Here is a 25,177-nt window from a genome sequence, read left to right on the forward strand (position 1 = left end):
ATGCGAGAATTTGTGGGGAAGAGGTAGGAGGCAGAAGCCTAGAAGAGCAGAAGGAGGCAGTAGGGGAGTGACTTGCGGAAGTAGAGAGAGAGCCAGATAAGTTACTGAGAGGGGATTGCCAGAGGAGATGTGGAAAATACTCCAGGGGCCAACCAAGTATTGAATCAAGACAGAAAGGAAGGACTCCACAGGGAGACTGAGGGAAGAAGAGGACCCCGGAGAAATTTGTGTGGGAGGCAGTAAAGACATACCCTGAGACAGATGGGGAGTCAGGTGAGGAGGAGAGCCAGGGCAGGTGGGAAGAAAGAGGAAGAATGATGCCGTTGTTAGTTAAAGGATCAGGACAAGTGCAGTATATCCCTTGGGGATCCCAGGACCTAGAAGGGCTGAAAAACACTCTGCCCAATTTACATGAAGGAGCAGGGAAATGGATTACAGCCTTTGAAGAAGAAACGGCGGGACAATTATTGGCTATGGGAGATTTGAAGGCACTGTTGATAAGGTTGATGGGAACCTCCAAATTTAACGAACTAATGGAAATGGCTGGCATAGTAAACTCGAACGAACCGAGAACTAATGGAGACGGGTTTGACAGAGTGAGGCAGAGGGTATGGCAGGCCCTCAGGAAGCTTTATCCACCCAACATGGACCCCAAAGCCTTAAAGGGGGATCCACTGGGAGACACTGAAAACCCAGCAGCCTACATAGAAAACCAGTTGAAAAGGTGGAGACTGGAGACTGAGCAAGAGGTGGAGAATAGCTTATTTATCACCACACTGTTCCGACATAGCATTTTGGAGGCAATGCCTCCGCAAGTAAAATCCAAACTGGAGGAAGTGGTTGGGCTGACGTCAATGACCGCACAAGAATTTAGAGACCATGTAGTCCATGCGGTTGAGAAATACCAGAAAGACAAACGAAGGTTGGCTGAGCAGCAGGAAGAGGTGTAAAGAAAGTTAATACAAATGCAGCTCAAAGAACTCAAAAAGAAGGAAAAAGAGAAAAGCAAAAAGATGCTGCCAGCAACCACCGGTTCGAGTACAGCCATCGAACTGGACAAAGCACTGCTATATGGAGGGACCGATCATACTGTAAGACAAGGGCCGGAAAACCCCATGCCAATAATCAACGTCTTTGGGGGAGCATTCCCACAAATGCCCTATCAGGAACAGACTAAATTCAAACAGCCCAGACAGAACTGGAAGTCCCAAGGAGGGGGACAGAGGAACTATGGGCAGAGGGGACCAGTGAGGAAACAGGGGGAAAGAGAGGTAGAGAGATTGTGCTGGGGATGTAATCAGCCAGGTCACATGAGAAGAGATTGTCTGTTTACACCATGGCCTATCACACACCAGCAGGAACCGATAAGAAGGGAACTAAAGTTTAGCCAAGGACCAGCCCCCACAGGCCCAAGAGGACCTGTAAACCCCTATGCGAGGTATTAGGGGTGCCCCGAGAACTCGAGTAGGAAGGGACATTACCCAATGATAACAGGGGAGGCAGACGAGAAACCCATTGTTCAGGTTATGTTAGAAGGGCAACTGACACCAATGATGATAGATACTGGAGCCACGTACACTTGTGTACAGCCACAGTATGCCCTTCACCTTCCCATGTCAGGAAAGTTTATTAACACGGTAGGGTTCTCGGGGAAAACACAGTTGACACAGTGCACGGCTCCAGTGCGGTTGAGAATGGGAAATAAAGGAATTGTTTTGCCGGTGCTAGTATTTAAAGGAACTCCGATTAATTTGTTAGGCAAAGATGCCTTATTGAAACTGGAATTAAAATTAGAATGCACCAGAAATGGGCTGAGTGTGGAAAGAGCAGGGGCTCAATTGATAGTGCGAGAAGACAAGAAGGCTAATGTCTTCTGGATAGGAGACATCGCAGATCAGATTCAGAGAACCTGGGAAAAACGGAAAAGGGGCGTGCAGGCTATATTACCCAAGGCGGTAATGCCCAAATCTGAGCTACATTGTACAGTGATTTTTGATGAGACTCAGAACAGGGAGTTAGAGGAGAGATGGCACCTGGAGGCATGTACCCAACAACACCTGGAAGGGGAGGCTGTGATAATTGGAAAGCAAGGGGCAGCTTTACAAGTTAAGTGGAACACCTTTTTAGAAAAATGGTACAGGATACCGGAGTCTGCGCCCCGTAAACAAAGGATATCAGTCTAAAGACTTAGGACCTTTACTTAAGAGTGCTGAAACCGTAACAGTGTGGAGGAAAATCACGCCAGAGGTGTGGATATCAGAAGACAACAATTGCATTAAAATAATGGTAAGTGTAGCTATGGTAGGGACAGTGAGAGAGGTCGAAATAACTCCCCAACCACACATGCCCTTGCTGGGAAAGGAAAGAGGCCAGCAGAAAGATAGAAAGTTAGATGAGTTGCCATCTATTCTGTGGTCACAGCATGACACGGATGTAGGGAAAATAAAAACAGCTAGTCCGGTGGAAATAAGGCTGAAAAGGGGAGCAATTCCACCCAGGAGACCACGGTACCCTCTTAAGACCAGAAGCAGAAGAGGGAATAGCATCGACAGTGCAGGAGTTGCTTGAAATAGGAGTGCTTAAAAGAACAAACAGTCCATGCAATACCCCATTGCTGCCGGTCTTAAAAGCAGATAAATCTAAGTGGAGATTGGTGCATGGTTTGCGAGCGGTAAATGATGTGGTAGAGGACTGGCCAGCGGTAGTCCCCAACCCAAACACGCTTTTGACTAATGTTCCGCCAGAAGCAAGTTACTTTTCAGTGATTGATTTGTGTTCGGCTTTCTTCAGCATTCCTCTGGCCGACTAGTGTCAGTATCTGTTTGCATTTACTTAGAGGTGCTCAGTATACCTATACCAGAATGCCGCAAGGGTTTAAACATTCACCACACGTTTTTAATCAGGTGTTGAAGGCAGACCTAGAGGGCATACCATTGGAAAGTACATTGTTACAGTATGTGGATGACCTGTTGATTTGCTCCCACAGTAAGGAACAGTGTGAGCAGGACACTATAACTCTGTTAGAGAAGCTGGCGCACGGAGGACATAAAGTATCCAAAAGGAAACTGCAATTTTGCACGCAGCAAGTGGAATACTTAGGCAAGGTAATATCCAAGGGAGTGAAGGCGATAGCACCAGATCAGATTGAGGCAATAACTAAGGCCCCAAAACCCCAGACTGTAGGGCAGATGATGACATCTTTGGGAATGGCAGGGTACAGCTCAGATTGGATAGGAGAATATGCTGAGATTGTGGCACCTTTGAGAAAGATAATGAAAGAAGCAGGACATACAAATTTGAAGAACGGCTTACAGTGGAATGAAGAGGCGGAGATAGCTTTCAATACTATTAAGCAGGAATTGCAGTCAGCACCAGCATTAGCTTTGCCTGACTACGAGAAGGTTTTTCATTTGTATGTATCCAACCGACAGGAGGGTTATGTCACAGCGGTTCTAACACAAGAGACAGGCACAGGAAAAGCAAAGCAGCTGATAGCATACTATAGTACGAGACTAGATGAGGTGGCTCAGGGGTATCCACCCTGTTATCAGGGATTGGCGGTGCTGTACTATGCATATGGAAAGGCATCATCTGTAACCCTGGGCTATCCTGTGACTCTGTACACACACCACAAAGTAGCAGAATTGCTGGAAAGAGGGAAATTTGTGCTGACGCCAGCCAGGATAGCAGCGTATCAGATACTATTGACATTTCCAGACATAACTATACAGAGATGCACTACCAATAATAGCCGATTTTGTCCCTTTGGGCTATGAAGGAGAACCCCATGATTGTGTAGGGAAGACAATGGCATTTGCCAAATTGAGAGCAGATTTACGGTCAGAACCACTAGAGGATGCAGATAAAAAGGTTCTGTTTGTAGATGGCTCTTGTTATAGGGATTATGATGGAAATCATGCAGGGTTCTCAGTAGTGCAGCAGGATCAGTCGAGCTATAAGATTATTAGGATGGAGTCCTGTCCCCAACCGTGTTCCGCCCAACTAGCAGAAATCAAAGCCCTGACAGCTGCGTGTGAAATGATGGAAGGTGAGAAAGTAGACATCTATACTGATTCAGCATATGCTCACAGTGTATGCCATTTGTTTGGGGCAGTGTGGAAGCAGAGAAGTTTTTAAAAAAGTAGTGGAGATCCCATACAACATTGTCAGCAAATTCTAGACTTAATAAAAGCCATGATGAAACCTAAAGCATTGGCTATAGTAAAATGCCAGGCACATAAAAAGGGAAATGATGTAATAACAAAGGGAAATCAAGCTGCGGACGAGGCAGCCAGAAAAGCGTCTGGGTGTACATCAGCTGTCATTGCCCCCCAGGTAAGCCTAACTCCAGAACCTGAAGTAGAGGCCCTAATTGAAATACAAGGTAAGGCAACTTTGGCAGAACAGACAATGTGGAGACGAAGGGGGGCCAAGCAGAACCCGGAAGGCTTGTGGAGCATGGAAGACGGTTTGTTGGTAGCACCCACCCCTCTACTGACGATTCTGATTTCAGAAGCGCATGGGATTGACCATTGTGCAAGGGGGGAAGTGATAAAGAAAATAAAGGAGGATGGTTTTTGGTCACCTTATTTACAGGCTTCAGTGGACTTTGTCTTGTCACAGTGCGAGGTATGCGCACAGAATAATGTTCGGAAGGGAATTACAACCCCAATAGGTCACATTCCTGTACCTGAAGGACCATTTAAACATCTAGTGATCGATTACATAGACATGATAAAGACAGTGAGAGGGAAAAGATACATGCTGGTAGTAATTGATCGATCTAGCAGATGGGTGGAGGCGGTACCTTCAAGAGATCAAGGGGCAAAGACAGTGGTAAAATTTCTGACAAATGAAGTGATCCCAAGGTTTGGAATACCTACAGAAGTTAGCTCAGACAATGGTTCAGCTTTTATCCAGAAAGTGGTCAAACTGGTACTACAGGCGTTGAGGATAAAGCAAAGATTTGGATGTGTATACCACCCTCAGTCGCAGGGCATGGTAGGGAGAATTAATGGGACCCTGAAAGCTAAACTAAACAAAATTTGTGCAGACACTAAACTTAATTGGGTCGATGCTTTACCGTTAGCATTGATGAGTTACCGCATGCAAACTAATCGAATGACATGCCTGACACCGCATGAGATGCTAACTGGGAGGCCCATGCCAGTGCCCCAGTGGAGAGGGCCGTATAAAGGACCTAGTTTGGAACAATTGGAAATAGAATTGAAACAATACATGCAGCAGCTAACTATGATACATAGGTCTATTTATGCACAGGAAAAACAGAAAGAGCTGGAGACCGTACAAGGGGAAGGACCGATTAAACCAGGAGACCAGGTTTACGTGCGAGTTTTTCGGAGAAAGTGGAACGAGCCAAGAAGGGAAGAACCCTTTACGGTGACCAAGGCATCACCCACCGCAGTTCAGGTAGAAGGACGCTCCATCTGGTACCATCTGAACCACTGCACGAGCGCAGTCCCGCAAGGACAATCAGGTGAGGTGTCCGAGGTAAGTGATGCGGAAGAGCAGTTAGCAGGAGACAGACAGGGGGAACAAGAAGCTGACACTGCACCTCAGGAGTTTGATCAATTGGTAAGGGAAATTTTCGATTCTGAGGATGGGGCTGAAGACCCTCCGGATGTGGTGGTGGATAGTAGGGCTTCTTCAGATAATGGGGATGAGCTGGGAACGACCAGTCGTGCCCCTGGGGACAAAACACCCACATACTCCAGTGCAGACTTGGGAACCATTAGTGTGGCAGATTTGGAATGGGACTGGTAAGTCCCCACAGAACCTACAGAAAAGAAGTAAGAGGAGCACAACACTTACCTCCTCACCATGGTTACAGACACGTACTAATCAGTGGTATCAATGGGCAGCTTACACGGCAGGAATGATGAAGAGACAGAATTGTTACCTGTGCTCAAGGGGAAGCCCCACTCAGCATGTAGTTCCCATGCCTTATAACTCCTCCACCTGCACACGGTGGCGAAGAGAGCACAGGGAACAATGCGAACGACGGTGTCCAGGTCCGGTTAGGGCTTGTGTCATGAGGATTTGCGTTAAAGCAGATCCCTGCTATCAAAACTGTATGAACAACGCACCAATGTGCCCCTATTGGTGTATGCTATATCAGGCGTCCTCGCAGTTTGATCAAAGCAAGCTTGCCTATCACTGTAATTACAGCAGACCCTGGGCTATAAACAAAAGAAGCCAGACACCTACACTGCAACAGCTTATAATGCAGGACCATCTGAATTATGAATGTTTCATGCAGGTGGGCACTCACCCAGTTGGCCACTTCTGAGGCAACTGCACTCAGACGTGGGATGTAACCCCAGGTAAAAGACACTTGACGGGTTCCCCTCCTCCTGAGGGTGCAATGGACTCTCAGACTATCCCATTAGCAGGCACTTGGTGGCTGTGTGGACAGGAAGGAGGTCTGAGATCTACGCTCCCCCTCAATTGGGCAGGAACATGTACGCGTGTCATGCTGCTTCAGGAAGTTATAATGTCCCCTGAAGTACAGTCCAACACTGACATCCCTGAGCAGCAGACGCTGCTACGGCGGAAGAGAAAATATGAACCTGACCCGACAATCCGGATTGATAGCATAGGACAGCCGAGAGGTATACCTAACGAATTCAAGGCACGGAATGAGATTGCTGCGGGCTGGGAAGCTATCATACCTATGATAGGCGTAAGCAAACATGTTGAATGGATAAACTATATATACTACAATCAACAGAGATTCATCAACTACACCAATGATGCACTGGATGCCTTAGGGCAACAGCTGGATGCAACTAGCAGGGTGGCGTAGCAAAACAGACAGGTACTGGATTGGCTTTTGGCAGAAAAAGGGGGTGTGTGTGTAATGTTTGGAGAACAATGCTGCACTTTCATACCGAACAATACTAGCCCAGAAGGGTCTTTCACCAGAGCAATGAATAAATTAAAGAATCTGCGGACGGAGGTCAAACAGAATGCAGGATTTGAACATCAGTTCTTTGACTGGTTAGAAAGTAGACTCGGAGGATGGGGAGCAGGGCTGACTAAAATGGCAATAACTGTCAGTATTGTATTGTTGAGCTATGCGCTTGTGCTGTGCTGTTTTCTTCCTTGTCTCAAGTCTCTTGTAGTGCATGCTGCAACCAAACAATTTCCGATGTTCGTGGCAATTACTGAAGCAAGCTTAGAAAGAAACACCGAAAATGTATCGTTACAGCCTACAACACCTGCAGGATGAACAAGAGCAAAACGACAGTGTGGGAGTAGATTGTAAGGGCTTCTGAGTTTTTTTTCCCTGTCTCAGGTACAAAGGGACAGGTTTTTGGCTCAGCGGCCCAGGGTAACAGGGAGAGAATACTTTGAGGTCTTGGCGCAGAAAATTATAGTTTAACCCGAGATTTGGGAATAAGTGCTTGAGTTTATTGGGGCTTTTGTGCGCGGACTCTTAGTCTTCTTTTTCGGTGTGAGGTCTCAAAGGGGGGATATATTGGAGTATAAAAGTTGCATTGTTTGCTGTGTAACCAAAACTATGTAGTCTGAGTTTGCTATTTGCTATGCATGTATCCAATTGAATGTAGAAGACAATGGTGTGTTAATGAGAGGTAGCTAAGAGATGTAGATTAGAACATGATTAAGTCAATGGGTAGAAACAATAGTGGCGGATGTACTTGTGATACGCAACTATAGACCGATTGGATATGCTAATACAACTAAACCAGGAGATTGCTATAAAAAATGCTATGTACAAGGATCGGTGGGCAATCAGCGACTAGCTCAATGACTGTCTCAGCTTTGATTTGCAAATTAAAGTTTAACCCTTCTTGAAGAATCTTCTGCATCTCCTGGTCGTTTGTGGGGCACGAGAAACCACGACAGTAGGTGACCCAAACTGGACACAATTCTTGAAATTAAGCCTCGCCAACATCTTATACAATTTCAACATAACATCCCAACTCCTGTACTCAATATATTAATTTATGAAGGCTAATGTGCCAAAAACTTTTTTTATAACCCCATCTATTCCCAGATTCCTCTGTCCAACTGCTCATTTTGTCAGATCTACCCTGGTTGGTCCTCACAAAGTGCAATACCTCACACTTCTCAGCATTAAGTTCCATCTGCCATTCTTCAGCCCATTTTACCATCTGGTCCAGATCTTGCTGCAAGCTTTGATAGTCTTCTTCGCTGTCCATGACACCCCCAATCTTGGTGTCATCTACAAATTTGCTGATCCAGTTCGCCGCATTATCATCCAGATCCTTGATATATTTGACAAACAACAATAGACCCAGCACTGATCCCTCTGGCACACCACTAGTCACAGGCCTCCTCCATTCATAGAGGCAACCATCCACTGCCACTCTCTGGCTTTTTCCGTGAAGCCAATGCCTAACTCTATTTACTACCTCATCTTGAATGACAAAGGACTCTACCTTCTTGACCAATCTCCCATGTTGGAATTTATCAAAAGCCTTTCTAAAGACCATGTAGACAACATCAATTGCCTTGCCTTCATCAACTTTCCTGGTAACTTCCTCGAAAAACTGTATAAGTTTGGTTAGACATAACTTACCGTGCACAACGCCATGCTGACTATCCCGAATCAGTCCCTGTCTATCCAATTACCTATATATCCGGTCTCTTAGAATACCTTCCAGTAGCTTTCCCACTACTGATGTCAGGTTCACTGGATTATAATTTCTTGTCCTATTCTGAGAGCCTTTCTCAAATAACGGAACAACATTAGCTATCCTCCTATCCTCTGGCATCTTACTCCTGGCTAACAATGTTTTAAATAACTCTGTTAAGGCCCTTGCAATTTCTACACTAGCCTCCCAGAGGGCCTGAGGGAATACCTCAGGATTTATCCACCCTAATTGCCTCAAGATAGCAAGAACCTTCTGCAACCTGTCTAGGGTCCATGACCCTGGTGCTGCAGTGCCTCACATCAATAGACTGTGTCCATTCCCTCAGTAAATACAAATCTCCCCCATCTCTTCTGGCTCCACGCATCGATTACCACTCTGATCTTCCAGATGACCAATTTTGTCTCTTGCTTTTTTTTGCTCTTAATACATCTGTGGAAGCCCTTAGGATCCTCCTTCACCTTGTCTGCAAGACCAACCTCGTGTCTTCTTTTAGCCCTCCTGATTTCTTTCTTTAGTATTCTCTTGCATTTCTTAAGTATGCAAGAGAACACCAAAGTATCTCATTTGCTCCTGCCTGCCTATACCTGCTATGCACCTCTTCTTTTTCTTAACCAGGGCCTTGATATCTCTCAAAAACCAAAGTTCTCTAAACCTGCTATCACTGCCTTTCATTCTGACAGGCACATACAAACTCTGTACTCTCAAAAGCTCACTTTTGAAGGCCTCCTGCTTACTAAGTACACATTTGTCAGAAAACAACCTGTCCCAATCCACACTTGTAAGATACTTTCTGATACCATTGAAATTGGCCTTTCCCCAATTAAGAATCTCACACAAGCACCGGATCTATCGATATTCATAATGGCATTAAGATCATAGATGTAAAGTGTTCCCCTACTCAAACTTCTGTCACTTGCCCTGACTCATTCCCTAAAAGGAGATCTAGTATCACACTCGCTTTAGTTGGATCTTCTATGTACTGATTAAGGGAACGTTACTGAACACACTTGACAAACACTTTTACAGTATGGGAAACCCAGTCAATATCTGGAAAGTTAAAATCACCTACTACGACAACCTTATGTTTTTCGCAACAGTCTGCGATATGACTGAGATTGAAAAAAAGGAGTGCTCGTGGGCTTTTGGCATTTTTCCAGCAGCCCAGTGGAATAAGGAGACACAGGAGAGGTAACTCATAGGACCTTGAGTGAGATTTTAAAAAAGAGCATTCACAGGCTTTCAGCATATTCCACTGGCTCAATCAAAGAGCAATTCATTAGCAAGGACCAATAAAAATAAGTCAGGGACAAGAAGAGCAGCCATTATGAGAATGGACTGGTGGGGCAGTTTTAGCTCATCGGGCTTGTAAACTTCTTCTTCATTCTTCATCTGTTAGTACAGTTAGGGAGGATGGCTCCATGGGCTGTGTTGTGTCCTTTGTGGGGAAATTCTGGGAGACTTTCAGCCTTCCGGATAACCACACCTGCACTAGGTGCACCGAGCTGCAGCTCCTCAGAGAACAGGTTAAGAAACTGGAGCTGCAGCTCATACGGGAAACTGAGGAGGTGACAGATAGGAGCTAAAGGGAGGTAGTCAGCCCTACATTATAGGAGGCAGGTACTGGGGTAGCCATCAGAAGAGAGAAAGGAAATGGGCAGCCAGTGTAGAGTATCCCTGTGGCCTTTCCTCTCAATAATAAGCATACGATTTTGGATACTGTTGGGAGAGTGCCCTACCAAGGGGAAGCTGCAGCAACCGTGTCTCTGGCACTATGGCCAGAAAGGTAAGGGGAAAGACGAGGACTACGGTAGTGATAGGGAATTCCATAATTAGAGGAGCACACACGAGATTCTGTGAACATGATAGAGACACACAGATTTTAACCACGCGAACCTTAAGTCAGCGCTCCCCAAATTCCATCAGTATGTGGACTTTGCAACGAGGGGGGAGAACGCATTGGACCTGGTTTACACAAACATTCCCGACGTGTACCGGGCAGAGCCCCGCCCCCACCTCGGTTACTCAGACCACATCTCTGTTATGCTAATCCCAGCATCCAGACCGCTCGTCAGGTGCTCCAGACCAGTTCAGAAGCAGGTGAAAACCTGGCCAGCAGGAGCCATCTCTGCTCTTCAAGACTGCTTTGAGCACACTGACTGGCACATGTTCAGGGAGGCTGCAACCGATGGTGACTCTACCAACTTAGAGGAGTACACAGCATCAGTGACCAGCTACATCAGCAAGTGCATTGATGATGTTACTCTGTCCAAGACCATCACTACACGTGCCAACCAGAAGCCATGGATTACCGCAGAGGTGCGTGCGCTGCTGAGGTCCCACGACTCCGCCTTCAGAGCAGGCGATAAGGCAGCTCTAACAACAGCAAGGGCCAAACTGTCCCGAGCCATCAGAGGGGCAAAGCGTGCACACGCCCAGCGAATCCACAGCCACTTCCAAGACAGCGGTGACATGCGGCGCATGTGGAAGGGCATCCAGGACATCACCAATTACAAGACAACATCACCTGACTGTGCAGGTGATGCCTCCCTCCCAAATGCGCTGAATAACTTCTACGCCCGGTTTGAGGCGGAACATGACGTGGCGGCGAGGAAGTCCACCCATCCTGCGAATGACCAGGTGCTGTGTCTCACCGTGGCCGATGTGAGAAGAACCCTGTGCAGGGTCAACCCACGGAAGGCTGCTGGACCAGACAACATCCTTGGTAGAGTGCTCAGAGGATGTGCAGACCAGCTAGCAGATGTTCTCACTGATATCTTAAACATCTCCCTGAGCAGCGCCACCATTCCAACGTGCTTCAAGGCCGCCACCATCATCCCCGTACCGAAGAAGTCTTCAGTGTCCTGCCTAAATGACTACCATTCCGTTGCACATCCATCATCATGAAGTGTTTCGAGAGGCTCGTCATGAGGCATATCAAGACCCTGCTGCCCCCCTCACTGGACCCCCTGCAGTTTGCGTACTGTCCCAACCGCTCAACAGATGACGCCATTGCCACCACCCTCCACCTGGCCCTAACCCACCTGGACAAAAAAGACACATATGTTCGGATGCTGTTCATAGACTTTAGTTCAGCATTCAACACAATCATCCCTCAGAAACTGCTTGGAAAGCTGAGCCTATTGGGCCTGAACACCTCCCTCTGCAACTGGATCCTAGACTTCCTGACTGGGAGATCTCAGTCAGTCCGGATCGGGAGCAGCATCTCCAACACCATCACACTGAGCACAAGGGCCCCCAGGGCTGTGTGCTCAGTCCACTGCTGTTCACTCTGCTGACCCATGACTGTGCTGCAACACACAGCTCGAACCACATCATCAAGTTCGTCAATGACACCACCGTGGTGGGTCTCATCAGCAAGAACGACGAGTCAGCTTACAGAGAGGAGGTGCAGCGGCTAACGGACTGGTGCAGAGCCAACAACCTGTCTCTTAATGTGAACAAAACAAAAGAGATGGTTGTTGACTTCAGGAGGGCACGGAGCAACGACTCTCCGCAAAACATTGACGGCTCCTCGGTAGAGCTCGTTAAGAGCACCAAATTTCTTGGTGTTCACCTACGGAGAATCTTGCCTGGTCCCTCAACACCAGCTCCATAGCAAAGAAAGCCCAGCAGCGTCTCTACTTTCTGCAAAGGCTGAGGAAAGTCCATCTCCCACCCCCCATCCTCATCACATTCTACAGGGGTTGTATTGAGAGCGTCCTGAGCAACTGCATCACTGCCTGGTTCGAAAATTGTATCACCTTGGATCACAAGACCCTGCAGCGGATAGTGAGGTCAGCTGAGAAGATCATCGGGGTCTCTCTTCCCGCCATCACGGACATTTACACTACCCGCTGCATCCGCAAAGGAAACAGCATTATGAAGGACCCCATGCACCCGTCATACAATCTCTTCTCCCTCCTGCTGTCTGGGAAAAGGCTCTGAAGCATTTGGGCTCTCATGACCAGACTATGTAACAGTTTCTTCCCCCAAGCCATCAGATTCCTCAATACCTGTCAGAAACGAGCCACGCTCCCGAATAATGGCTTCAAGACAAATTCAAGGAAACAAAGTTTATTAACAGTTCTGCAGAGCTGGGTGCCTTCAGAGAAGGGAACCCTGAACCTTACAGGGCAGCAGGTTTTATCCTTCTTCCTTACCCCTCCCCTCCCTGACTCGGGAGGTACATAGTCTTATCCCATTCCATATTTGGAGTTGTTTTTTTACACATTTCTATAAAACAATAGTCCATATCTCAGGACTTCAATGATTCCACAAACAGTTAATCTTGTCAGGGCTTCTGCATTCATAATTAAATCACATTTGTTTACTGACTTTAACCCAGACATAATTAAATCACATTTGTCCTCTGACTTTAACCCAGACATAATTAAATCACATTTGTTTTCTGACTTTAACCCCGACCTCTTTCAGAAACGCACATCTTAATTTACTTCGAATCTCATAATTCCACCCTTTTTCTTTTTAAGATGTGCGTAGCAGCTAGCATTTCTCCTCTTTCCAGGGGGCCCACCGTCCTTCCTCCCCCCCCCCGTGGAGGGTCAACTTTCTTCTTTAATAGCATTAGTTTTAGCTCGTTTGTCCCATGTTGGGATATCGCTACTGCCAGGAGCTGGAATATACTGCGCCTGATCAGTGTTCGTATACAAGGAATCAAACACGGCAAAAGTAAGAGAATCATTAGACCCCCGCCTGCTACTAGGAGAGCGGTGCACCACCAACTACCTCCCAGTAGCCCGTCTAGCCAACTCATGTTCCCCAGGGATCTCCAGGTTTGTACTGGCACGTGGGCCAGTTTCTGAATTTTGTCGGATATTTTTAACACGGCCTTTCCACTGTCGTCTATCTTAAGGCAACAGTTTGTAAGATTGAACTTCCCACATACCCCGCCTTCAGAGGCCAATAGGTAATCCACAGCCAGCCTGTTCTGGTATATTGCTGTTCGCATCTGGCTCTGCTGTTTTGCCAACAGCTCCAATGCCAGTGCCGTTTGATTGGTTATCACTTCCACCACCGCCTGCAGTCTAATAATTCGGTTTAACATATAGATCGGTGTACGATATCCCCATGACCCATCCTGGGCCCAGGTTGCTGGTCCATAGTATTTAATGATGCGAGCTGGTGGCCATTTATCACCCCACTCGCCCATCTTTATCTCCTTGAGTAGCCCTTATTATAGACTTGGTAATAAGGTTTACTATTCTCCCAACATTCTTCTCTCTTACTTAGATCATAGCATTGATCATTCACATGCGAGTGGGACACAAATGATCCTGGGAACACCCTCTGCCCCACTCGTACCACGGTTCTGCACTCGTCACATTTCCCTTCAATTTCCCCGACATATAGAATCAAATATGTTACAGTCCACATAGAGTTCATTTTTGCTGCCTTTTTAGCTTCACCACCAACGGTTCTTCACCGGGAACACAGGTCCACTCAGTGCGGCTTTCGGGCTTCACCGGTCCTTTTACCCTGGATGCGTGTGTCCACCCTTTTTCTTTTGTCCGTACAGCCGCCTCTGTTGTTAGCAGGACCTGGAAAGGGCCTTCCCACTGTGGCTGTAACTTCTCTGGCTTCCAGGTCCTTACCAGAACCCAATCTCCAGGCACGATCTGATGTAAAGCAAAGTCGAGCGGCGGAGTCTCGGCCAAGAGACCCTTTTTCCGCAGTTCTGCAAAGGAACGGGACAAGGCCAGTAAATTGTTCTTTACAAATAAATCACCCCCCTGTAGTGTGGGATACCCCTCTATTTTATTCCAATATGGCAGTCCAAAGAGCATCTCATAAGGAGATACTCCTATGTCCTTCCGGGACGCTGTACGTATTCTCAGGAGAACGATCGGCAAACACTTGGTCCATGTCAACTTGGTTAGCTGTGCCTTCAGGGTGCTGTTCATTCGCTCTACTCTTCCTGAACTCTGGGGATGCCACGGGGTATGGTACTTCCATTCGATATCAAGTGCATCGCAAATTAACTGGTGCGTCTTGGAGGCGAAGTGTGTCCCCCGGTCAGAGTCTATGGACCCCACGATTCCATATCTGGGGATTATGTTCTCAAGTAGTATTCGAGCTACTGTGGGCGCATCTTTCTTAGTAGTTGGGTATGCCTCCAACCAGCGTGTAAAGTGATCCACAATTACCAATAAGTATTTCCATCTCTGCACTTGGGGCAGCTCGGTGAAGTCGATTTGGATCCTATGGAAGGGTCTCATGGCCAGGGGTTGGCCGCCTCTTGGGATGGATCGCATCACTTTCTTGTTTATTCACTGACATACACTCTTCCAAAAGTCCATCTGCGACCAGTCCTTCTGTTACCGGTTGCAGGTCTTTCCTCCCTTCCATTGAAATAGGGTACTGTTTTCTCCGTACTGGCGAACTGTTAGGTAATAGCGAGATTTGCAAGGGGGGGGGACATTCAAACCCCCCCCCCCCCCCCCGGTTCCCTTCCTGGTACCATACCTCCGGGCTTATTTTCCTATCGTCTTCTTCCCTGAGGGCAAACAGCTGTACCATTATCTTCCCGTTCCTGGGCACAGTCCCGATGCCTAGCCTGACTTGCAGATCCCGCCCGAGCAGGTTGAATCTCGCAGAGGGTAACAAAAGTAGGTCCTGTCCCGTTACCCTATCCTCATGTTCAATTTTCACGTTTTCTATAACAGGTACTTGTATTATTTTGCCTCCAATACCGGATACTCCCATCAATTTTGCTCCAGTCTGGGTCCCTGATGGTATCTCTATTATACTCGATCTTTCAGCTCCTGAGTCGACCATGAAGGTTGTGTCACACCCTTGGGGACCTAATTTCAAGTTTACCAGGGGTTCCTGCCGATGATCTTTTTTCCCAAGGGTTAGAACCCCCGACCCCCCTAGTACTCTTCTTCCATCATGGCGAACGAGCGCACTTCCCGTCGGTATCTGGGGCACTCGCGGCTGAAGTGTCCCTCTCCATTGCAATGAAAACATCTTAAAGCCTTCCTTAGCCCTCCTCCTTGCTCCTGGCTACTACCTCGATCCAACCATGGTCCCCGTCTCTCTCTACTATCTGCGGTTACTTGTCGCACTGTCTGGACCATTATCCTGGCTGCTTTCTTCTGCTTCTCTTCATCCCTTCTTACAAACACTTTCTGTGCCTCCCTAAGTAGTTCACTCAAGGGTTTAGTATTCCAGTCTTCTAGTTTTTCCAGTTTTTTCCTAATGTCCGGCCAGGCTTTGGACACAAGCTCTACTCGAATTAGTTGTTGTCCCACCTCTGTCTCTGGGTCTACTCCTGCGTATTGTTGCATATTTTTCCGAATCCTATCCAGGAAATCTGACGGGGTTTCATCGGGGTTCTGGTGACTTCCAAAGGCCTTAGTGAAGTTGTATCCCTTTGGCACAGCCTGTCGTATCCCTTTTATCATGTATTCGCATACATATCGCATATTCCTCCTTCCGTCCTCCGATTGCTTATCCCATTGTGGGTCTACTAATGGGAATTTTTGTTCACCTGGTCCATCCTGGGGCTTCTCCCTTTCCCAGACTACTATCGCAGCTTGTCTTATCATTTGCCTTTCTTGTGCGGAGAATAGGGTCCCCATTATTGAGTACATTTCATCCCAGGTGTAGGTATTTGGTCCCAGGAATTGGTCCAATTGTTCCGCAAGGCCCATAGGATCTTCTAACAGATTTTTCATCTCTTTCTTAAAGGTCCGTACCTCTGTACTCATCAGGGGAACATTTACGTAACCTGTTCCCCCTTGTTCCCCTCCTATTGGGACTTCTCGGAGGAGACACATTTTTGTTTCTTCGCCCTCTTTCTTCATCTCTTGGTTTTCTTTCCTTTTCCTCTCCGCCCTAGTCTCTCTTTTGTTTTCTTGGTCAGATTTTTGCCCTACCTCCTCTACTTCGTCATCACCTTGCTCGGTGCCGACTCTCCTCCCTACTGCCGCCATATTATCTTCTCCCTCTGCTCCCATAACGGGTGCCGCTGGAGGCGCCGGAGGTATGCATGGAGGCGGTAAATTATCCAATACCTCCCACTTATTTCTTCTTTTATCTTCCTCTGCTCTGGTTTCCATCTTAAAGCTTTTCGTGGTCGCTCAGGGGCCGGGCATCCAGCAAAAAGCATAATCGATTTCTTCTTGTTTTATGTTAGGTTTTGAGTTTACATATATATTTAGAGCCTGTTCGACCCAATCTTCATTGGATCCAAGTCTCGGCCACCAAACGGCTGTCCCTTGGATTGGTTGGCGGGACCACAATTCACAGTACTGTATCATCCTTTCCTTTGATTTTCCTTTGAACCTCCCACTTCCCCAGTCGTCAAACATGCGACCTAAGGGACTATCAGGAGGGACCCCGGGGTATTTTTCAGCGCTTTCTCTAGGTGTTCCCTTTTGTTTTCTCCCCTTTGATCCTGCTCCCCCCATTTTCGAGGACTTGCCCGGTTCCAATCCACCCGTACTTAGACAACCTTTGCCTTGTCTATCCCATACAGGAATTTAATTTGGTCGCAGCCTAGCTTAGGGGCTGCTCCTTTCCAATTCCGGAAACCTTTTTCGAGGACTTAAGCGGTTCCCCTTCCACCCGTACTTAGACAACCTTTGCCTTGTCTATCCCATACAGGAATTTAATTTGGTCGCAGCCTACCTTAGGGCTGCTCCTTTCCAATTCCGGAACCTTTTGTCCCCGCGATCGCCCAGTAAGACCAAAGTCATCCTACCTGGGTCCTGTGCACAGAAATTACTCGATCGCTCACTGTCTCAACTGCCTCGACAACCCCTCTTTGTTTCCTTGAGTCCACCGGATATCACTCGCTCAAGCCGCGCGGGGCGACGAGCAAGGAATCAGGGACTGCCGAACTCGGCAGGGTGCACCTTCTCCGATGTCCTTCCTTGCCCCCCTCACGGCTGGAGTGTGGATCCCGGACGAGCACCCCAAGTTGTCAGAAACGAGCCACGCTCCCGAATAATGGCTTCAAGACAAATTCAAGGAAACAAAGTTTATTAACAGTTCTGCAGAGCTGGGTGCCTTCAGAGAAGGGAACCCTGAACCTTACAGGGCAGCAGGTTTTATCCTTCTTCCTTACCCCTCCCCTCCCTGACTCGGGAGGTACATAGTCTTATCCCATTCCATATTTGGAGTTGTTTTTTTACACATTTCTGTAAAACAATAGTCCATATCTCAGGACTTCAATGATTCCACAAACAGTTAATCTTGTCAGGGCTTCTGCATTCATAATTAAATCACATTTGTTTACTGACTTAACCCAGACATAATTAAATCACGTTTGTCCTCTGACTTTAACCCAGACATAATTAAATCACATTTGTTTTCTGACTTTAACCCCGACCTCTTTCAGAAACGCACATCTTAATTTACTTCGAATCTCACAATACCCGAAGCCTGGACTGACACCTTGCCCTATTGTCCTGTTTATTATTTATTGCAATGCCGGTACTTTTTTTTGTGCACTTTATGCAGTCCAGTGTAGGTCTGTAGTCTAGTGTAGCTTTCTCTGTGTTTTTTTTATTACGTAGTTCAGTCTAGTTTTTGTACTGTGTCATGTAACACCATGGTCCTGAAAAACGTTGTCTCATTTTTACTATGTACTGTACCAGCAGTTATGGTCGAAATGACAATAAAAGTTGACTTGAATTGACTTGAGATGGTATGTTGTCTCCCAGGTGCCTAGGTCAGGGATATATTGGATTGGGGTGACTGCGTTCTAAGGGGGGGGGGGGATGTGTGAGCAGCCAGAAGCCTTGGTACATATTGGCAAATTGGCACCAATGACATAGGTAGGGAAAGGGGGAACCCCCGAAAGAAGAATTTAGCGAGCGAGGTATTGAGGGTAAGATTAGGATGATTTGGCAGATGAATGCCTGGCTGAGGAACTGGTGCAGGGGACAGGGTTTCTGATTTCTGGACCTCTTATGGGGAAGGTATGACCTGCACAAAATGGGCGGATTATACCTGAACCCGAGGGGGACTAATACCCTTGTGGACAGGTTTTCTAGTGCTGTTGGGGAGGGTTTAAACCAATTTGGCAGGGGGATGGGAAACTGAGTGATAGAGCTGAGTGTGAGTGAATTGGTATACAAGCAGAAGCAATGTGCAGTGAGATTATCAGGAAGGACGGACAAAAGATAGGGCAAAACTGCTGTCCGTGGGATGAGTTGCACTGTAGCAGGGGATAAAATCGAACAGGGAGATGAAAACAGGGCTGAAGGTGTTATATTTGAATGCACACCCGTGCATGGAATAAGATATAGATGATCTTCGAGTGCAGTTAGAGATTGGCAGGTATGATGGGGTATCTAGGACCAGAGGGCACAACCTCATAGCAGAGGGGTGTCCATTTTGATTGGAGATGAGAAGGAATTTCTTTAGCCAGAGGGTTGAGAATCTGTGGAATTTGTTGCCACAGGTGGCTTTGGAGTTCAAGTCATTGAGTGTATTTAAGGCAGAGGTTGGCAATTCTTGATAATCAGGGTATAAAAGGTTATAGGGAGAAGGCAGGAGACTGGCATTGTGAGGGAAATGGATCAGCCATGATCAAATGGCAGAGCAGACTCGAAGGGGAAAATGGCCCATCTCTGCTCCTATTATCTTCTGGTCTTATATGACTCTATTGAAACTCACAACCCAATGCAGTGGTAGGAGGTCAGAATCTGCAGTGCTTCAGAGAAAACTCTCATATCACCTTCCAAGTTGAAGTGCATCTTTCTTTACTTAACTGCTATTTTATACCCAGTGTTACGAATGTGCCACAACTCTGAGGGGCCGAAGGGTACAAAGTAGCCCCCTCCTTTTTGAGAATCGCAAGATCGCTATTAATTCAGGTCAGAGGACCCAGGAAATGAGAGAGAGACGTTTGGAATGTGTCCTGGCCTCCGCGATACAAAGCCACGGATAACGGCCATTGTCTCTTGGAGACAGAATTGTGCATTGAGTACTGTACTATTCATTGAAGCCCCTCAGGGGACGACCAGAGTGGGCTGGTTGAGGGATTGCATCATCCCAACCTGATTGACATCTGAGACCCCGTGAGTAAGGATAAAAGAGGGTCTGGGGAACAACCCCTTCAGACGCACCAGGAGAAACGCTAGAAATCCCGTGACAGCGTTTAATAGCGACAGCCGGTGGGGCTCGCGTGCGTCCTTTCCCTTTGCCTGGGATTGGCGGCCTTACCATGGAAGGCAGTTTAGCTAAAGGAGGGACCACCACCAATGAAATTTCGAAGGATTGACATCATAAAAAGGAAAAACTGGCAAGTTTAAAAAAAAATCCCTCTCTTGACTGCAACCAAAAGCTGCAGCCTGAATGAACTAAAGTGACTTTTATATTTCCATCGGACAATACATTATCCCCTAGACAACGATAGAGCTTATTTCTTATTGATTAGTATTATACCCGCACTTTTAGAGTTAGTATTGACAACATATATTATCTGTATATTTGCATTGATATTATTTTTGTGTATTTTTACCAATAGATACTGTTAAAAATAGTACCATCAGACTTCAACGGACCTCCCTATCTTTGCTGGTAAGTGACCCAGCTACGGGGTTCATAACACCAGTACCTTAAATTCCCGATATGGTTTTTAAAAAGAAGGAAATCAGAAACAAATGACTTGCTTCTTGACCAGCTGAGTTTTCTCTGAACAGCTTTTTATTAGTTTCACTGATATTACCACATCAAAGTCTCTTCTGAATTAACTCACAGCAATTTGGCAAAGTTTCAAGTGTCTTTGTTTATTCTGAGCACATGCCAAATGCAGACTATCTTAATATGCGGAGTATCCATCAATAAAAGCTGAAGTCTAGATGGATGTGTCCACTCAGAAGATCTAAAGGGCCTTTGATCATATTTCTGTTGGTTTGTTCCTTCTGCCATTTAATGGAATTGCCCTTTTTGTATTCCTTCCTTTTATGTTCAAAATAAATATTAATGTTAAAACATAACTCAAATTCAAAATATTTTGAAATTGAGTATTTCTGCTAAATCATTTGGTAATCATTCAATAACTAAATTTTGAAACCAGGCTCAAGAACAGCTTTACCTCCCCAAGCAACCCTCCCCACCATTTTCAAAAGATGGTGCCTCACAAAGGCATTAAGAGCCTTAACCATCTGGAACGTGTCTTCTCGTTACTACTATCAGGGAGGAGGTACAGGGGCTTGAAGATCTGCACTCAACGTTTCAGGAATAACTTCTTCCTTTGTGTTATCAGATTTCTGAACACTACCTTTCTATTCCCCTTTTGCACTATGTATTTATTTTATGATAACATACAGTACATTTTGTGTTTTGCTCTGTACTGCTGTTATAAAACAACATTTCACACTATGCAGTATGTCAGTGATATTAAACTTGTTTCTTATTCTACCCAACTGTTACAAGATTATGGAATGGTTCCCTAATATAAAAAGGATGGACTCTTGACCTCACACCTACCATGTTATGATCCTGCATTTTATTGTCTACCTGCAGTGCACTTTCTCTATAACTGTTACACTTTATTCTGCTGTTACCTCTTCCTGCCTCAATGCACTGTGTAATGATTTGATCTGTATGAACAGTGTACACGGCAAGCTTTTCACCATACCTTGGTACATATGACAATAATAAACCGTTTCCAATTCCAAAATGAAATACTTTGTAATTCATGGGTGTCAGTCATTGCCTTTGGTCTCCGTGCCTGTACCCTCAATTACAAGGTCACGTCAGCACATCAAATAGGCTAATGCCCAATGCAACAAGGGCAGAATGCATATATAAATTAGGAGCAGGAATAGACCCCTCACATTATTAAGCCTGCTACATTACTTGTTAATGTCATGACTGATCCACAAGAGTGTAAGCTATAGGAACAGACTAGGCCATGGAAATGTCATGGAATAATTTCTGAATTCTCTCCCAATGTAATTAGCTACACTTCTCGCAGTCTCATTAAACTAGACAACATAATTAAAGACCCCACCCACCCCAGACATTTACGCTTCTCCCCTCCCATTTGGCAGAAGATACAGAAGCCTTAAAGCATGTACTTACTATGCTCAAGGACAGCTTCTATTGCACTATAAGACTATGGACAATACCCGAGTACAATAAGATGAACTCTTGACCTCTCAGTCTACCTTGTTACAGCCTTGCACCTTATTGTCTACCTGCACTGTGTTCTCTCTATTACTGTAATGCTTTATTCTGCATTCTGTTATTACATTTCCCTTGTACTACCATAATGCACTGATGTGATTAAAATAATCTGTATGTATGGCATTCAAAACAAAGTTTTTCACTGTATCTCAGTACATGTGACAATAATAAACCAATTCATTTAACCTCAACTTCACGTTTTCACCTTCTGAGGTAATCTTTTACACTTTGTCAAACGCTGGCTTAAAAGTATTCAAAGACTCTGCTTCTATCTCTCCTTAGGGAAGAAAGTTCTAAAGACTCAAAACTCTTGGGAGATGAAAGCCTACCTCATTTGTCGCACCAGATTCCAGCATCTGCAGTCTCTCATGTTTTCACCTCATCCCTGTCTTAATTGGTTTATCCTGTCTCTAGAATGTTCCATAGGAAGAAATTTTCTCTTCATATCACTTTGTCAAGATCCCATTTTTGATTGTAATTACCATGTTTTATGCTGGGAAGTCAAAATTGAACTATAAACTCAGTGATTGATCTACTTTTGTTTATGTAATACCCCTGGTTTAAGACCATGCTCTTATTGTATTAATACAGTAACATTTTACTTTCTGCAAATTTTCTCAAAATGCAATGTGTTCCTTTAATTACATTATACAAAAGAGTGATTCAATTGATTAATAAGTTAGGCTTGTTGAATTAGCCAATGGGATTTGTCTTGTTAACTTTGGCCAATAAGATGTCCTGAAACATTCTAGAATGAATGGGGGTAGTCATTTTCCAGAGGAAGAGGGAGAGAGATAGACAAATGGAGATGGACGGCATTCATGAGTGAAAAATATGGTGAAATGCTCTCAGAATCTATTTGGAAGGATAGATGCTGCTGTCAGAAAATCCTCATGTAGACAATTATCTCATGGAGACTATACAAATAACTTTTAATTATCTGGTTATCACATGACCTTCAATGCCTTGTTCTTGGATGTTTTGCTTGGACTGTGTCTTCAGGCAGAATTGTTTGGCACTGTGAGTTAACAAAGTGAAGTAAACCAGATTGACTACACGTCAATGAGCTCCAATGATGATGAGTACAATATAACTAATATATGTGTAATGGGCCCTTTTTCTTTATTTTGTTTGTTATAGTTTACAATATTATGTCAAAACAATTTCAATTTAAGTCTACACTAGTGTGAGTTAAAATATTGCTTCCTAGTGAGTGGTAAATTTGCATTGGTGTGTCAATATTCATTCAAGTGGTAGTTTCATTTTCCCTTAAAGGAAACTTCAGGCTGTTATGTTTTGTTTGCCTGAATCATATTTACCCTAGATGTGTTTATTTATTGGAGATGGCCTTTTCATTGTGATTCCCATGCATTCTCAAATTATACTGCTGTTGGCTTGTATAAGCTAACACATTAGGAGCCTGCAGTGAGAAAGCTGCATTCTGGGAGGCTTAGCTTTGATGGATGTTTCCATGATTTAAATGCTGAATTAATGCTGTATTATGGCTGTATAATGATTGGATAGCTTATTTATTTGTATTCAAGCTATTGTTATTAAGTGTGTCATAATTAAGGTATTGTACTGTGATATGGATGCTGCTGAAGGTGACAATTTTCAGTTAAAGCTCTCTGTTCTGAGGAATGAAGGAAAAACTGACTAATGTAATTTTAAAAATCTGCTAAGTCCTTTAGCTGTTAATCTAAATTCTGCGCTTGCTTCTGCTGTCACATCACCGGTTGATAAATGCCACAGCGTACCTACTGAGATCCAAGGTTATTGTAGGCTGAGAATGTTCTCTGGAGTCCAGCCCACGCCAAATGGAGTATGAGCCTTGGGCTAAGCAGACATCTCACTTACCAGATGAATGGCAATTTTCGGACAATATAAGGAAGCAGAGACTGGTAGATAGTTTAAAGGGTCCTGCCACTGACTGTGATTTTCCTAAAGGCAAAAATACCCTTTAGCTAAAGCAGGCTCTGTAAAATGCTTTGTGCACTACTTGAAGTTCAGCTGATCATATGGAAGGAGAGGAAGGAGAGAAGCTGTCGACCTACCTTTGCAGGTTAGGTAAACCACTGCTTTGTTTGTGCCACAAAGGGCCATTCAATTGTGAGAGAAACTGCTTGAAAGTGGAGCAAGTTGTAAAGGGTGCACGGTCACAAGATTGTTGTACGTATTCAAATGGCCCACAAAATGCGTGATCCACTACCTTTTACTGAGCCTCTTGGAAGCTGAAGAGGAGAAAAATGTGACTGACGAGTGAAATATTTCCAAAAGCAGAACAAAGTCTTCAGTTGTAGCCTCTGTTGCTAAAGTGACCCCTGATGCCACAGATATAGAGCTTTTGAGAAAGGAGGTGAAAAGCATGAGAGCTGAGAGGACTCAGCTGATGTCTGCTAACGTTGTAAGTAAAGGTGAAATGTCCACTTGAAAACCCAACCCACCTGTGAAAATCACAAAGCAGAGGAGTGTTGCTGTAAAGGGTTTCCTGACTGTGGATAAGGCTGGTATTTTCTGTTCCAAATGTGGAGAAGATGGACATTTTAAGCAAGATTGTGAAGGACCGGAAGACCTTTTGAAAAGTAAACCAGTGGTTAATTAAACAGAAAAGTAGATGAGAACCTACAGAGAGACCCAGTAAAGGAATGGCCCGGCATCCTGGAGAAGTATGTTCCAATCAGTGTATCAAGAGAAATACTAAAGTGTAAAACATTATTCCTGAAGGTTTAGTGGGGCCAAGTTCTGATGTTACCATACAGATTGAAGGCATTCATCTTAGATCCTTTCACAACAGATATTTGATGCATTTACCATTGAGTCCTATCAGTGCTCTTGAGATTTGAGGGCTTAGTACTGATGATTACCCATATGATGGCTATTTGTCATTGAAACTGAGTTTTTAGAAGCAGATATTGGAGTAGCTGAGAATATTGATACACTAGTGTCGGTCTGCCAAAATCCAGTTGTAAAAGGTAAAGCTTCCATTCTTGTGGGAACAAACACTTCCATTGTGAGAAGGCTCATGGGAGCATGTAACGTGTTCAGAGCCACTTTTGAGAATGTGCAAGTTGATGAGCATAAAGGAGGAACTGTGGGGTGTACTCAGTGTAACCCAGTCACTTTATGACCTGGCGGAGTAGCTAGAGTGATGGGAACACCCAATTTTCAGGAGTGCCCAGCACCCTGGCTATTCTTGTGAATGCTCCTGACGATCAGGAAGAAGAGTCACTCTTAGCAGCAGGAGCACTGGTGAGTCCTGAACTGCAGAAATCTTTGGCTGTCTCCTCTAACTGGATAACAGTGATTGTCAGGAACACATCAGGAAGAGATGTCACCCTCAATCGTGG

Source organism: Hemitrygon akajei, chromosome 1, assembly GCF_048418815.1.
Source record: "Hemitrygon akajei chromosome 1, sHemAka1.3, whole genome shotgun sequence".
NCBI lineage: Eukaryota > Metazoa > Chordata > Chondrichthyes > Myliobatiformes > Dasyatidae > Hemitrygon > Hemitrygon akajei.